The 16,563-nt window shown below is 41.4% G+C and overlaps 1 protein-coding gene across 1 annotated transcript in view; it reads left to right on the forward strand.

Annotated features, from left to right (window-relative positions):
- Positions 1-9,367: 9,367 nt before the first annotated feature.
- FAM3C (family with sequence similarity 3 member C) overlaps positions 9,368-16,563 on the forward strand; it is a 28,794-nt gene continuing 21,598 nt past the window's right edge. The window contains exon 1 of the mRNA XM_026051657.1: positions 9,368-9,411. The gene's annotated coding sequence lies outside the window, so the exon portion shown is untranslated. The remainder of the gene's footprint in view (positions 9,412-16,563) is intronic.

Raw genomic sequence — 16,563 nt, forward strand, 5'->3', positions numbered from 1 at the left:
AAGTAGTAGTAGGCAACCATATTACCATGAGTGTTAATGCTTTGTCTTATGTTGAGGGCAGACCCTGTCCTGAGCCCTATTAAATCAGTGCAGTTTTATACAGGGGCTAGTAGGAGTGGGTAAGCACTCTCTTGCAGAATCAGGCTCTGATGGGAAATACAGAATGATTTCAGCAGCATGAGGAAATACAATTCTGTCCCCAAGACCGATCTGAATATTTCCAAATCTGGAGCAAAGCAAAGGAGTGCTGAAACTTTTCAGAGAATGTTGCCTCGGCTCTAGGGCAGCCTCTCAGCCTTGCACCAAGCAAGTCTGGGGAATCTGAGTTGCCAAGAAGCCCCCAAACTGGTTGATCCTGCCCAGCTCCCAGTGTTCAGGCAGCCCCAAGGACAAGGAATCTGTGAGCCCAAGATCACGGGCACCAGCCAGAAGGGCTGTTGGAAGACAGCCAAGCAAGCTGGTGGGCTCTGTTGTCTTGGAAACCTGCCTGGAATCCATTGGAAATTGGTCAAAAATAGAAATACTCTCGTGGAACATTTTGATTTCACTGAATAGCATATCCTGATGAGAAAATGTTTCATCAGAATTTTTATAGACAGATTGCTCACGGTTGGAAGTGGACAAAGCTATTTTATGGATTTTTTGAGCTCCCACAAGGTTTAGTATAATCAGACTAATGAGCAAATCACTCCAAATATTCAGTGGTGTTTGATTCTTAGCTCTTACTCCAGGAACCTCTCTCTCTTGCCAAAGTCCTAGTTCCAAATTCATGCCTCGGATTCAGAGAATCTGTATCAAAGTGAAACACAATGCTACCAAAAAATAATCTATTGCTTTCTATTGCTGAATTCTGTAAGTTCACAACTGCCTTCAACTTCAGAATTGGCCTTGCACAATTAATTGAACTAGAGGCTTGCCTGTGATTAAAGATACACATAAATATCAGATTAATCTTAAACACAGGCAGGAAACATTTCCTATGGAGATCTTGGTATATGTTTCTGTAAGTAGTCTGTGCTCATTTAGACAGCTTGTAGTAGTACTACAAGAAACAAAATCTAATCCTGGAAAAGCAGCTTTCAAAAAGTGTAATATTTTCTGACTACATTAATCCACAGATAACAACATTTAAGTAATGAACATTCTGTGATTTTAAGTCTGTTTTGTGGATAGGTAGGCAGTTACTGCCCAATTGTAAAGTCAATGATGCTGCATAATTTATTACTTTAAATATCACAGAAGAAAAATGTCTTTCCTCAGATAATCATCAGAGGTCCTATCAGATTAAAGAATAGAGTTACTAAAGCGGTCAAACCAAGGTGACAGGTCATGTAGATGGAAAAGCAGCAGATGCCATACGCTGTGAAGTTTGTGAAATTACAGTCTCTGCCTTTCGTGACATATTTTTGAGCAATGTTGGAACACAAGATTTAGTGAAACTGTGGGGCGAACACAATGCTGATTGAAAAACTGCCGTCAATATTATAACATCAAAATATATTTTGTGTTATTCTGTGGACACTGTCCTGTCCTGGCTCTAGTACAGTCCACCGTTTTCATTAACACTCCGCGTAATAGGATAGTCTAATTGTTAAACATACAGATAACACCAGACTGCAAAACTCTGTGAGAATTTTCAAGCACATGCATAGTGTTCGAAGTGGTCTTTATGCATGACAAATAGAGAAAGGTGGAAAAATCAGCTATATAAATATAATATCAGAAACTAGCTGTAGAGCAGCAGTTCTACAGAAGAGGATGTAGGGGTTATAAAAAGGTCTAAAATGAATCAACAACATTGCTGTGGCAAAACAGGAAAAACACTATGCAGGAGGGTTGTGTGCCATGAATTTTAGGTGGTTAATGGGTAATTAGGACTGTTGTAGCCAATTATTTTGAGCATTCTCTTTCAAAGTAATTGTAGTATAGAGAAATTTAAAGTGCAAGGAAAAAAAAAAAGAGGAAGTGTGATATGATAGACTTACTTTGGAAAGATTGATAGCAATCACCAAAAAGTCTTCAAACACCTAAAGGGCTAATAAAATAATGCTAATAAGGCTAATAAGTAAAGTTAAATGAAGTGTACAGTTCCCTGTCATCATTGTGGATGAGAGAGAAGAAAATAATCTTGCATTGTGGTAAGGAAGCTAGACATTGGGATTATAAGGATAGGCAAGCAATGGTATAGATCACACAGGGAAATTGTAGATTATCTATAATAACACTATGAAGCAACAGCTGACCACTTGTTCCTAATTGTTCCTAATACCATTAAAACTATGCGCGACCTAGTCTGTTCAACCAGTAATAGCTGTGGAGTAGAAGGAAATTATTTAGGGATAATTTAAAATAGGATACCAATGCAAATACCTTTGGCATGTTTTTAACAGAAATTAAATACTTTAAGAAGGAAAAATACATTTTGAGACAAATCTGTTCCAGTAACACTTCTGTCTAGTGTAAATCAGGTTACTTTAGCTTCAGTATGTCCTGTCTAGAAACTAGCTATGCAATAGCCTAACAGCTTGCCACTCCTCCAATATTTTCCTTTCTCTTTCTTTCATTCTGTTCCCATTTGTAGGGTAAGAGACTGATTCCAAGTAATAACAGTTTAGAGAGTTTATTTTGTATTAAGAATCTGGTTTTCGTCAGAATGGAGAACCATTCTGCTTTTTTTTTTTAAGGTGAGTCGTAATAAGCAATCCAGAAGGTTTAGCTGTCTGGACAACCTACAGACTAGCATTTCATTTGATATATGGACACAAGCCTAACAAATGGTGTGAGCAGACCTAGCAAAAGGTGCAGTAGGAAGCAATCCTGGCACCTTCCTTTAGATACTTCAGAGCTGCAGCTTTCTACATCTCATGAATTCTATCTTTCCTATGTGGTTTGTATAGTAGAAAACATTGAAACAATATTCTGTCAGTGGCATGTGAACACAAATTTAAGCTGTATGTAGTTTTCAATGTTTCAGCAGGTGTCAGTTAGTTGCAGAGCCAGAACCTGACAGAGACAGAGCTCTCAATTCACTATGATTTTCCAGGAATGCCACTATGAGACTCTAAGCAATAGCAGTGAGATCTTTGCAAGAGGCAAAGAGTGAGCAGTGTGAGAGGGTATAGGGGTTAAATGAGGAGCTGACACTTTCCAAGTCATTCCAGCAGTTTGTCCGCCCCATAAGTGCAAAGCAAGGCCATCTTCTCCCCGTTTAAGCTGCCACAGCTTCAGTATTCAGACTACTATGCCTCTTACTCCTTGAAGAGATTACTTTTACTGTGTGAGTTTATAGCTGGTAAGCAATGGATGCTGCTGCTTCACCACATAACTGCTCCTGCAGTTTTCAGTTCAGTTTTTTGAGCTGCTTGTACCATCTGGATAATACTGGAGCCTAGTCTGGTCTCTGAATAATCAAACCCTTGGGGTCTGAAACCAGCTGCATTTGGATCTGCGTCCCACAGAGGGAACATCATGCTTGCTGTCCAAGCTCTTGTTTTATCTTTCAAAACCAGTCAGATACAACCAGTTGCAACACTTTGTGGATAGAGCTGGAATGTCAGTCCACTCTTTAGGGATGTGCTTATGAATCTTAAGGTAAGATAAGGTTAAGGTAAGGCATTTCTTTTCTGCAGTCTAGCCAAATAGGACAGCAGGGATAGAGTGATTAGCAGTGTCTCTCCACTGTTACTCTTACTCATCACTTGAGGCCTAGATAGAGAGGTCATTCTGTACTGGTGACAAATGTATGTGAACTGACCAAATCCATAATTATAGAGGCTGCCTTCTATTTCTGGATATGTAATGGTTTGGTTTACTGTATTTAACATGGTAGCATCTTGGGGCTCCATCCAGTACAGTACCCCTTTGGAGGCTGCATACTCCAAACAGCTACGGAACGACCCTGACTTTTTGCTCCGTAACTCTGAAGATGTCTTCACAAAATAGGATTCTTTCCACCAGAAGAGCATAAATATGACAGCTGCTGACAACTGTATGATGGTAAGACCTTTCTTGTTAGATTTTGTTAGCTTTGTTACTTGCAAAGCTGCAGTGGAGGTGCAGAGCTTGCTCATTCTTGTTATTTGAGCTTTAAAAAGCAGAGCAGATTTCTCAGGCAATTGCAGAAGAGAAAGGAATAAAATGCTTATGAAGGCTGGAGCTTGTGACTTCGGGCAGCTGAAGAGAAGCTCCTTCCCCATTTGCAGAACTGCTGTTATAGAACAGATTCAATGCCCTTGTAGCAGATGAGGGACTGAGAGCTTTTCCAATGAGGCTTCCATTACAGCCAAGCCTGAGCCCCAGAGCAGTAGCTGGTGGAAGTGATAAGTGACAGCAGTGGGATATTCCCTGCTGTGGGGTAGGAAGGCCCCCACCAACCCCCCATAATCTCCTGGTTATGGAAATCTGCTGTAGGCTCCATGCTCAGACATTGAAGAAAGACTGACAAGACTCATCCAGCCATCAGACTATTATCTGCTGCTCTTCCACATGGACACCGAAGATACTTCAAGGTATACCTTCAGTATATCCAGAATGACTACATGGCTTTGTGAGTGAGCATCAAGGATCCAGGTATTTTCTTCTCATTCCTGCTGGCAGAGAGGAAGGACTTGAGGACTAGATGGATCCTGCTGGTTGTACAGCTGATGCTCACGTGAGAACAGAGTTTTGTTTTTAAGACCATAGGGCCTTTGAGGGTTGAAGACTGCTAGGAAGGCATAGGATCCACTTGACAAAGCCAGGTAAAACCATCTCTGCTCATACACTGGCCAGGACAGCTTCCAGTCTAGGAAGGAAGTGGTGGTCCAGTTTGGCAAGCAAAGCATACAGGGTGATGTGGGCAAGAGAGAGCTTATAATCAGCAAAATGAGGTTGAATTTAGTCTAGCTCAAGCATATGCACAAAAATAACGAAGTGCCTACAGGACATGGTTATAGAAAAAGCTCTCATAACTATTCTGGGAAAGCAGCACAATTGTGTTCCAATCTGAAGTGCCTGTAAACTAACGTATGCAACACAGGGAACAAATAGGAAGAATTAGAGCTCTACAAGCAGTTGCAGGCATCCAATATGTCATTGGGATCACAGAGATTCATATAACAGCGGTGCTGCAATAGATGGATACAAACTCTGTAGGAAGAACAGGCCAGGGCAGAGGGAAGAAATTATTATTTTTGTGAGAGAGCAAAAGGAATGCATGGACCTCTGCCTAGGAATGGATAATGAGCCAGTTGAGAGCTTATGGGTCAGGATTAGAGGCCAGACCACCATGGGTGACATTGTGATGGATGGTACAGACTGTTTGCTCAGGAAGAAGGAAATGAGGCTTTCTTCAGACAGCTGGAAGCTGGAAGAAGCTTTATGTTCTCAGGCCCTTGTCCTCATGGGGGACATTAGCAATCCTGGTTGAGTTTCCTCCAACCCTGCTGAAGAGGAACACACTATGGCACAAGCAATCCAGGAGGAGTTTGTAGTGCATTGGTGACAGCTTCCTGATAGAGGTGATAGAGGAGTTGACCAGGAAAGACATTATACTGGACTGTGTAAGTACTTACAAATAAGGAAGGACTGGTCAGGACTAGTCTGTGATATGAAAACCAGGGGCAGTGCCTTGACTGCAGAGATCATGTGATGGTGGAGTTCAGTATCCTGTGAGGAAGGAGGATAAAACTTGATCACAGGCTCAGATGTCAGGAGAGCAGACTTTGGTCTGTTTAGGGATCTGCTCCGAAGAACCCCATGGGGCACAGCTGTGGAGAGAAGAGGGGTCTAGGGAAGCTACAGCTACAGTTTACTCAGTCTCTCATTGATCTGGGAAGGCAATGGAGCAAACAAACCTAGAAAACATTCCTGAAATATACATATTTTAAAATGTATGAAGAGCAAGAGATCACTCAGAGTAGCTATCATGGAATTACAAAGGGGAAAAAGACTCTTGATCACCCTGATGGCTTTCTATGATCACTGACTGGGGGAATGAGAGAGATATTTGAATTTAACTACCTGCTTTTTCTAACCATTTTCACTCAGACTCTTCGTATCACAGATCTGGTATTTTGGCTGCTTGTAAACTTCTGATAGAAACAATGGGAGAGATCACAAAACAGAAAAGATATTTGATGCAAATATCTATGACATCATACAAATAATACATTTTCCTTCAGGCACAGGTTCATTCTGTTTCTATAATGCTTGATGACACCAGCCAGAAAGCTAATAACATGATATTTCAAGGACAATTTTTCCCGACGTGCTTTTGCTTGTTTGGAAGAGGGAAGAAGAGGAAAGAGGAGAGGGTCTAAATGACTTCATGTTGTGCTTGCACATTTTGGTTTCTATTTATAGTTCAGGTGACTTGCAACTTGGTGAAAACCACATTTTCCATTTGCTTTGAGGCAAATTGCCTCGAGCATTCTCTAAGCAACATTCTTCACATTTCTTTTTCTTTTTCTTTTTTTTTTTTTTTTATATATAACTTTTAAAAGATGGCCTGGGGTTTGCATCTTATTACTTTAAACTATGTATCACTTATCATATTGGATGCCAAGATCAATGTTTTCTATGACTCTGCTGTTTTGTGGAGAAAAGTAACTTTTATACCACAAATTTTCCATGCTTAGGAGAACTAGGTGTCTGCCAGCAATCTAATGCCGGGCTCATTCAAAACTCCATGGAAAGGTCTGCTAAGGTAGAAGTTTTAATTTCTAGCATAATCTCAAATTTATACTACCAAAAAAAAAAAAAAAAAGCCATCAAGAATTTCTCTGATGCCATATCAGAAAATCATGACTGCTGATTGACCAGACAGTAGTCATTAGCCTGGATACAAAGCATCTGGAAGCCTTTTGATTTGGCATTTTCCCAAATGAGAAATCAGGGGGACAGGGTCAACCACGAAGTTCAAATTTGTTGAAACCCTATGCATTTCAGTGCTTAAGGCACTTTGGCTTCTGACGTTTGTAAAATATAGGATCAGAATAAGTGTTTAGAGTGGAGCTCATATTCAGAATTCATCAGCATAAGGATAAAAAACAGCTATTTGTTGTTTTACAGTCTTTATTAACATTTGTGATTTAAAAATTAAAAATTTAGAATTTCATTATGTGACTAAGTACATTATATATTATACTATTGTTATTACTGAATTTCTTAATTTACAGAAGCAAACATGGTAAATTAATCATAAATTATTAATAATAATAAATCTCCTAAAGGCACAGATTTCATTTTTAATTCTTACAGAAGTTCAAAATGGCCATAACCATTGCATTACAAGATAAATTAGAAAAATTGCTAAATCTCATCAATAGTAAACAACTGGTAAAGGAGTGTTAGACTCAACAAAAAAAAAAAGAATCTTTGGTTTAGTAGTATAAATCATATAAACAAAATTATTTCAGCTTAATCTGTAGAGGTTACTCTTGCCTAGTCCCGGCATGTTTCTCCAAATAGTTTTGTTCCTGTTTGACTCAACTGATGGCCTTTCTAGATATGCTGAACCTCGGGAGGTGCTGCTTACCCAATAGAATACATTAAGAGACCTACTGTCTTGTACCTTGTGTAGTTATGAAGGTTTCCTTGCCACCTATAATTTGAGGAACATGGAGCACAAACAACTGCTTTGTGTGGGAGTCTGGTGATACACAGAGTTACGCACTTGGCACTGAGATGCTTGTACGTGATCAGAGCACTGCACACTGGAGTCAAATGAGGGCAAATCCATCAGGGGCACTGGCTGTTTCGAAATCATCCAGTGGTGTCACAGATGTATTTTAAGGTATTGGTTAATGTGCCTATAAAAATATTTCTTTGAATAATTTGACAGTGCTGCTCACTTTTAAAGATTTGCATTTATAACAAACATTTACTTACTTACCAAAAGAACCAGTCCCTGATAACACCCTGACCTTTTAAGTCAGTTATGTAACGTAATGTAATGTAATGTAATGTGCCACTTGATAAGCAACCAGAGGAACAAAGTTGACTTTCATATATTAAATACTCTTAATATCCGTTAAATGCAAGATATATTTTTATCAAATATTTTGAAACAAAGCTATTAAGTCTCTCTCCCTCTGGAATAATGGCTTCCCCCACTGTGAATTTCTCTATAATTCTAAGATTAAGGTATGTCTGCAACTTCAGGGTGCTGTAAAGTTTTTATAAGGAAATTACATGATCGATCACCAAGCAACCATTCTGTACCATGGAGCAGCTGGTAAAAGTGCATGTGATTTTAAGCTTGTCAAAAGAAAAATCTGATGACCAGATGTGGTTCAAATAAGACACACAAACCTCCTTTTTGCCTATTTGAATTTGCTGATGTGTGATATTCCCTATGTTTTAGCTGTGGCTTTGTTTCCAAAGAAGTACCACGCCTATTTTGCAAAAAAATATTCCTCTTGCAGTCTGGCAATAGTAAAATTTGCCTGAATGCAAATTTGCCTGAATGCAAAAATGTGATCTGCCGCCTTAGCACTTTCTATATACATCCCATATTTCTATATACATCCTATATTTCTAAATACAGGCCAGCTAAGGCAGTTACATTGACAGGGCAGAGTCCTACAGAATCAAGATCAGCTGCCACCTGATCACAGAACCACAGAATGTTCAAGGTTGGAAGGGACCTCTGGAGATCTAGTCCAACCTTGATGTCCCTGTCCCTCAAAGCCTACCTGCTTACCCTGATAGAGTTAGATGATCAGTGCCCCACCTAAAAAAAAAAAAAAAGAAAAAGAAAAAAAAAAAAAGAAAAAAAAATCTGCCATAGGGCTGATCTGTACACAGGAGTGAGGAATTGAGTGCTTTTTTTTTTTCCCCCCTTTTGCAGTAAGTTAGTTGGATCAGCTTTGCCCTACTGACCAATAAAATTAAACTAATAACAACAACAAAAGCTTGTAATGCAGACAATAGAAAATAACTCCTGGATAACTGGAGTTAACTGGAAAATAAAGGGAGGGGAGGAGTAAAATGTAAAGAAAAAAAGTAACTATTCCAGACACAGTGAAATGTGCGCTTTTCATCGCCCCCTTTTTTCTTTTTTTTTTCTTTTTTCACCCCCCTCTCTCCCCCCTCCGAGCTCCGCTTCCCAAGCGCCCCCCGCTGCACTCCCGGGGCTGCGCTCCCGGCTCCGGGGCTCTCCCCCGGACAGAGGCGGGTCAGGATCGGGCCGGGCCGGGCCGGGCGCGGGGCGGTTCCGGGGCGGTCCCGGGTCCGCCACCGCCGCTAGGGGGCGGCCGCGCGGCCGCCGCCGCCGTCGCTTCCTCCGTGTCGCGGCTGCCGCTCGCGGCGGGTCCCGCTCCGCTTCCTGCTCCGTCGCCGCCGGGCGCTGCGGGCCGGGAGGGCGGCGCGGCCGCCGAGCGACGCGGGACACGGGCGCGCCGCGGCCGCCGGCCCAACGCCGCCGCGCAGGTAGGGAGCGGCGCCCGCGGCGCCGCCGCCTCCTCGCGTGCATTAGGAAAACAAAAAAGGGGGATTTCAGTACGTTCAGCTCTGCGGCGCCGCGCGGGAGCGTCGCGGGCTCCGCGGGCGGCGGCGCTGCCGGGATCAGCTCGAGTTTCCCGGGAGCGGGCGGGATGCGGCGGCTGCTGCCGCCTGCGGCCTCCCGCCCCCGGCGTGGGGGTTTCTGCGGGTCCGCTCACCGTGGGTCGGGGCGGCCGCCTCTCCAGCTGTGGTGCCGGAGCTGCCTAGCTCGGCTGGCTGCTTAAATGTGAGGAAACGGAAGGAGAAAAGCCGGTGCTCGAAATCTGAGTTTTGAGATCTCTGCGTATACCTGGCTTTTATTCATTTTTTTAGAGCATCGTTCCGTGTTCCCCATAACTGCACGCGTGGGTCTTCATTGCCCGTGAACGCAGCCGGCTGATCTGTGTCCGCCGCCAAAGTGTTACTCAATCCTCCCGGTGGAATAGTTCAGAGAAAGCCAAAGCACAGGTTAATGCCAGCGCACTTCTGACCTTTCTTTTGAAGCCTGTGAGGATAATCCAGGTACAACTGCCTTGGATGACCCTTGACCACCGAGGAGCCCTTTGAAGCAGGGAGCCTTTGGGATCTCTTGCCTTGTGCGGTTGTTCATTTGGCAAAACAAGTTTTGTAACTTGCCCGAAGGCAAGAGATAGGCTCTTTACAAGCTAGTAGCTTGGTGGTGTTGTGCAATAACGCCTGATCACTTAGGGCTGGAAGAGGTAGGTGGTTTATTGCAGCCCTTGCTTCCCTGTCTGCCTCTTTACAACAGACCTGAGCGTTTCACCTGGGATGAGTGCAGAGTACGTGGGAGCGGAGGATGAGGAGAAGGGATGAGGAGACAGGCGAGCGGAGGATGAGGAGAAGGGATGAGGAGACAGGCGAGCTTTACCCACGCGTTTCTGCCTCGCAGCTCCAGGTGCAGCCCACGTGGGACTAGACTTTCAAACCAACCCTACCTTTGATGAGGGATCTCCTGGCACTTTCAGGAAGCTTTAATAGTTGGAAAGACTTTGAAAGTTTGCCAGGCTAATGGTTAAAATATGAACTGTAACTGCACGCTTATTGTTTATTCAGAAGATAAACATTCATCTATAGGATAAATCACTGGCATGCATAGAGAACTTCTTACTCCAGCCTTAGATTATTTAAATAGAAATAGAAATCTAAGGGGATTTTTTTTGTTCCTTTTGGGTTTGATTTGATTTCTGTGTTTTTTTATTTTTATCTCAGTCAGTGTGCAGTCCCCATGAAGTCCAGGGGCTGACCTGTGAATGTGAAGGCCACAGGTCATTCACCTCAGCAACCAGCATCCCCACAGGTCTGGGTACGGATGTCTGCAAATTTTAGTGAAAAGCCGTAACATCCCTAAGGAAGTTTAGAGCTTAATGTTCAACTATTAAACTGCCTACTTTTTCTGCCGGTGGCCTGCTCTGCCAGCCTTTGCTAATCATTTTGCTGTTAGTAGCACTGGAATTAATTATAGCTGTTCAGTGTTCTAAAATGATCTCTGTGGGAAGTATCATGTTTATGTGAAACCAGGACTGCTCTTAAATTCTCAGGACTACCTCAGGAAAAATGTAATTGTCAACAGGGTCAGAAAACTTAGTTTTACACTGGGGCTTCATGACCAGACCATACAAATCTGGGAGCCTAACGCTGCTGTGCTCGGCTCCCGCCACCCATAAAAGCTGTCTGCTACACAGACAGAAATATATTCATTCACTTTTACTAACTTAGCTCTTTTTCTTGCTTAGTGAGCCAAACCATGTGGCCAGGGCTGGAGAAAAGGTTTCGTGTGACTCTCCTCTTTGGCAGCAGCCACAGCCTGGCAGAAGAGATCGGCCTCTCTCCGAAGTTTCTGTGCTTTGTAGTATCATCCAGGCCTGGGGCCCAGTGACATGAGAGTGCAGGAAAAGTGGAAAGGAGGAAATCACTTTAAGCTGGTACTGCTGCATGAAACATCATCCCTTAATACAGGCTTTTCAACATGGGTGCTAAAGCATCCATGGCTCAGAAATAGATGCTTCGAGCTTCCCATTTCGTCTTCTAAAAATCAATGCCAAACTACAGGCCTAAATATAGACTAGTATTTTTTTTTAATGAAATATGGATTTTTTTTCTTTAAAAAAAGTTTTCATGGATAACTTGTAGTTATGATCAGTTTATGGTACCCTGCATTTTAATGTTATCCACAGATTTCCAAAGTATGTCCCTATCCTGTAGTTATTCCTTGATGACAACTTTACCAGGCTGCTCAAAGTTAAGTTGCACTTAAGTTTTCCATAATGAACTGTGAATGACTATTCTTTAGGTATTATTCTTCAGTTCTTTTTGCTCCCAATAGGTAATACCACATTTGTATGATAGAAAAATAACTTGTATCCTCGTTTGAAGACAGAGCTGCAAATGAAAGGGAACTCTCTCTAGCTCTCGTGGCGTTATCAGGACGATACGGAGGAAATTAGGGGGAAGAATCTATGGAAACTATCAGGGCAGTGGAGCTGCTGATGGCTTATGGATTGTAGCTGGTTCGGGCAGGAGTTCATTACAAGAATTCATTAGGAGAATCTGCAATAAATAGAGATTTGCTTTACTGTCGGCATATTCCAAAGAGTCGGCATATGGCAGAGAGAGTTGCTAGTGGCAGTATTAGCTTCTTGGTGCTCCAAGCACCTTTCTGTCACTGAGGGATGATGTTCACATCGGCTTGCTTCTACTTTATGCGGACAGCATCTCCCAAGGGGATGACATACAGTCACTTGTTATCCATTGAAACTTTATTTCTGCCTTTATGAGGCAAAACTATGATGTTCTTAACATTTTAAAGGCTCAAAGGCTAGAAAAAGGCCTTGTTGGATTTAGGTTTGTATGACGTTTGTCATTTTGCTTTTTACATATATAATATATATAATATATACATATAATATAAAATATATTTTATATAATATATATAAAATATAATATATATATACACACATATTTAGATAACCTAAATATATGTATGGGGGGTGTGTGTATTATTATATAACCTATATATACACATAATCTAAATATATATATATATAGGGCTGTGTGTATGTTTATGCACATACACATATACCATCTGGATTTAAAGAATAATAATAAAAAAAAGCAAAATTACTGCTAGTTTCTTTTAATTTGGTATTAATTTTGGTTTAATTTAGTATTAATTCCTTTTGCACGTGCATAGGAATTTGGTACAGTTTGCTGGAAGAGAGTGCCCAGTTAGAAGGTAGGTTTGTGGCAAACTGCTTGGACTTGGACATCAATCTGCAAGGTTTGCATAGAAGCAGACTATAAGCGGATGCTGAGGGGATGAGGGTGGGCCCTGTGGTGCAGAAACAGGGGCTCCTGTATCCTTTGGAGCAAGAGGAGGTGGAGATGCCAACATTGCGCTGAGCAGGAGCAACCTCCTTGGAAAAAGCATTCCCAGAAGCAGGTCCCGGGTTCCTAGAGAGTGAGATAAGGTCGCTACGGAGGGGAAAGGCTGCACCTCTTCTCCCACACACAGCATCCTTGCATGCTGCCCCAAAAGCTCGGGTGCTGGCTGATGGTGTCATTGTGGTGGTGTCCACCGCTGCTGTGGGCACCTCGGATGTGTTCCCTGCCCTGCCAGCGACGTGGGAGCTGCCCCGTCTGCAGGCTCGATGGGCAGCTCCGTTTTGTGGTCAGTGTGGTGTTCAGCACAATATGATTCTCATTCATAAGATGAAGATCTCATCTTAAAATTACTCTCAAGTGTCTGGTTATGCTGGAGGGGAGAGTGTTGGGGAAAGGCACCAGTGTTTCTGCAGTAAATCTACTCCTACAGACTGTGTATTTGTAATACTCCTTGCTGTTGTGCTTACTTTCTTGGTTTAAAATGTTCCCCTGTACCAAGTGAGGTGCTGTAATCACATTCCTCAATAAATTTCTGCAATGCTGACGTGGAATAATATCAAAGTCTTTATTACAAGTAATGTTACTGGTGAGTATTAATATTAGTCAATTAACTCTATTGAAAGTTTCTGTATGGGGCAGGATAAGATTGATAGTGACGTTCAGACAACAGGCTTGATCTTTTCGTTGGTATAAAGATACAAATGCTGTCATACATTTGAAACATAAGTCTCTTGTTTTATGGCCATTTCCTGCTTTCAGCAAGACCTGGCGATCTTGCAGATAAGTCTGTGGTGACGCTATATACTCCTTGCTGTCTTCGTGCTACTGAACTAATTTGACCATCTTATGAAATTAAGCCGGTGTTTTGCTGCTTAGAGGGGGGAAAAAAAAAGACACAAAACAAATCTGTGGTTTTGAAGTTTCAAGCAGGTGGTAGTTGCAACAAGGCTTCTCATACTAAATAGTTTGCTCATCATTTGACAGAAAAAAGTGCTGATCTCCCTCCCCGCCTCCCTCCCGCCCTGTACTTTGTTCATTAATTCCCCATTCTGAGAAATGTCTATTCAACCAGTGATGCAGCTGAACTTCCCCAAACTTCCTTTGCACTGAAAGCGTGCTCACTGGGATGAAGTTTGAAAGGAAATGGACAAAGGAGCTTTAGCAATTTGTTTTTCTGAGGGTTTTAATTATCTTACATTCTCTCTTTCTTTTTTTTTCCCTCCTCCCCTCAGTCCTGTGGAAAAACAAAACAGGGATAAGATTCTCCTTAATAGGTGTTTAGACACCAGTTTGTTAGCTTTAACATGTTAAAACAGTATGTTTTGGGGGAAACCTGAACTTAAAACCTTGCTCTTTATTTATATTGATAAATATATTATTGATATGTATTGATATATATATATATACACACACATACACACATACACACACACACACACATATATAATTGTCCAGGAAGTTTTGTATAATATTTGGGTAGGGGCTTCAGATATCGATTCCTCTCAATCCATATTTGAAGTCAACCTCTGGAAATAGGGTGCTCTGTGGGGCCCTCTTCCCTTTCACCTGTGCAAGGAAGGGGAGGAGTGAGTTCCATCTTGGCAAAAAGCAAACCTTAGTATTTTTACCTAGGGCTTCCCAGGAGAGGTTGTTGTGGTTGTTCTGTCCGTTCATGGATTTCCTTAGGTGAAATCCCTGGACTGAGGCCACTAGGAAGGGCCTGGGCGAGGGACACAGGGAAAGGGGACCAAGAGCACTTGCGTGGTCAGTAATTTGAGGCATCATTTGGGAAACATTTGTGTGTCCATCGAGGATCAAAGTACTGGTGCAGAGTAATGTTTCTTCTCATGTGTATCTCCTTTCATGAAACAAAAGCGAAACCTCATACCGGGATTTTAAACAAAGGACTTCTGATGTTATTGCAATGACTCCTCTTTAATTTGGGGGAAAGTTTGTCAGGGGCTCATTTGCTGTGGGTAAAAGAAGGATGAAATTTGCTTGGGTTCTGAGCCCAAGCTTTTCAGGTCTAATTCAGTGTTGTAAGAATACCAAGTTACAAATTTCAGTCTCCTGTGTATGGAAGAATAATTCAGGTGGTACCATTTTTGTAAGAGAGATTATCAGTTGTACTGGGTGGTAGATTTTTGCCCCCAAGGAGGAGAAAATAAATATCCACAATTCTGTGTGTTGTTCTGCATGGACAAACCCTTTGCCTGTGTGGTGTCCTTCATAACCGCAAGGAATTTGTATGGCTAGAGGAGTGCCTAAGGGGAAAAATGGCTTGCATCAGAACATACAAATGGTCCTCGATTATACAAAAAATGAAATACAGCAATTATTTTTTAAGATGTATTTTTTCATCTCTCTCATTTTGGGAAATAAATTCAATTTCAAATTAAACAAAATTTGTAAATACAGTGAAAAAGCTGTGAATAACCTAACAAAGGATTAGCAGTGACCTGGGTAAGGAAGGATAAAATTACTTTTTCTTATTACTCTTTCTTTTTTTTTATTCACTTTTTTTTTTTTTTTAAAGTGTTCTATGACAGAAAAAAAAATGTCTCCTGATCCTTGTTTGTGTTTGCAACACAAAATGCCTTCCTTGAAGACCATCCTAATCTAGCTTTGCCTTGGAAATAAAACAAATCCTGAGCTTTCTTTTTCTTTTGTGCTAAGTAATTTTGAATGCTTATCTAATCCTAGTACAGAAATAGTACAGTGTAGCTTGGTAATACTGCACATATTAACAGATAGTGTTGCAATAGATAAAACAGATACAGCGTTATTTGACCATTTTGAAAGTGTGATAATCTCTAAAACCCCACTGAAGGGAATTTAACCCATTGTTTGTGAATTTAATTCAAAGCTTCTTAAGCTGATGAAGATGGGGCGTACATGTCTGTGCATGCATTCACTAAAGTAGTATAGACATATGTTCCTAATATTGAAATAAGGAAATACTGAAATAATAATTCAAACCTCGTAAATTACCTAAATTAAGAAAACTTGGCCTCTATGTCTAGATTTTTATGATGATTTACAGTGTTCTTAAATAGTCTTTTCCATTTTTTGACTATCCATGTTGTTGGAAGGTCTTTTTAATGTCCAGTCTATCTACAAATAGGTAAGCAGCAGGCAGACCATTTCTAGTGGGCACTGAGAATCCTCTATTTTAGCATCTTTTAACCAGTTTCTAAATTCTAATTTGTACTTACACCTTGAAGGTAGGAGACAAGGATGTCAGTTCTTTACTTCTCTCTTTATCTTCCATGCTTTTTTTACAAGAAAAGCTGGTACCTTTAGCCCTGCAGTTGTTATATTTATATTGTCATCTAGGTTCTTTCTCTTAAAGCTGTAAGAAAGATTAAGAAAAAAAAAAAACCTATGCATCAGTCTCAATTAGAGGTCTGTCTAGCGCATCGGTAGAGCAGATTTGTTGTTGTTGCTCTTCACACAACAATCCTGTTGCACATTTCACAAGGAGCATTTCTGCTTTCGCAATAGTACCACGTTGTTGACTCTTTATAGTAGAGTTGCTATGCCCTTGCAGATCCTCCTTTTTCTCATGTCTGTTTTTCTGCACTTACGTCCTCTCCAAGTGTATTTTTCTCTGTTTTATTGAATTTCGTTCTTCGTTTTTGGGAGGGAAGGGAGGAGGGGACAGGAATCTTTTTCAAATTACTGAGATGAGAATTGAAA

Source organism: Nothoprocta perdicaria, unplaced genomic scaffold, assembly GCF_003342845.1.
Source record: "Nothoprocta perdicaria isolate Ctin4 unplaced genomic scaffold, notPer1 scaffold_79, whole genome shotgun sequence".
In the NCBI taxonomy this organism is placed as follows: domain Eukaryota; kingdom Metazoa; phylum Chordata; class Aves; order Tinamiformes; family Tinamidae; genus Nothoprocta; species Nothoprocta perdicaria.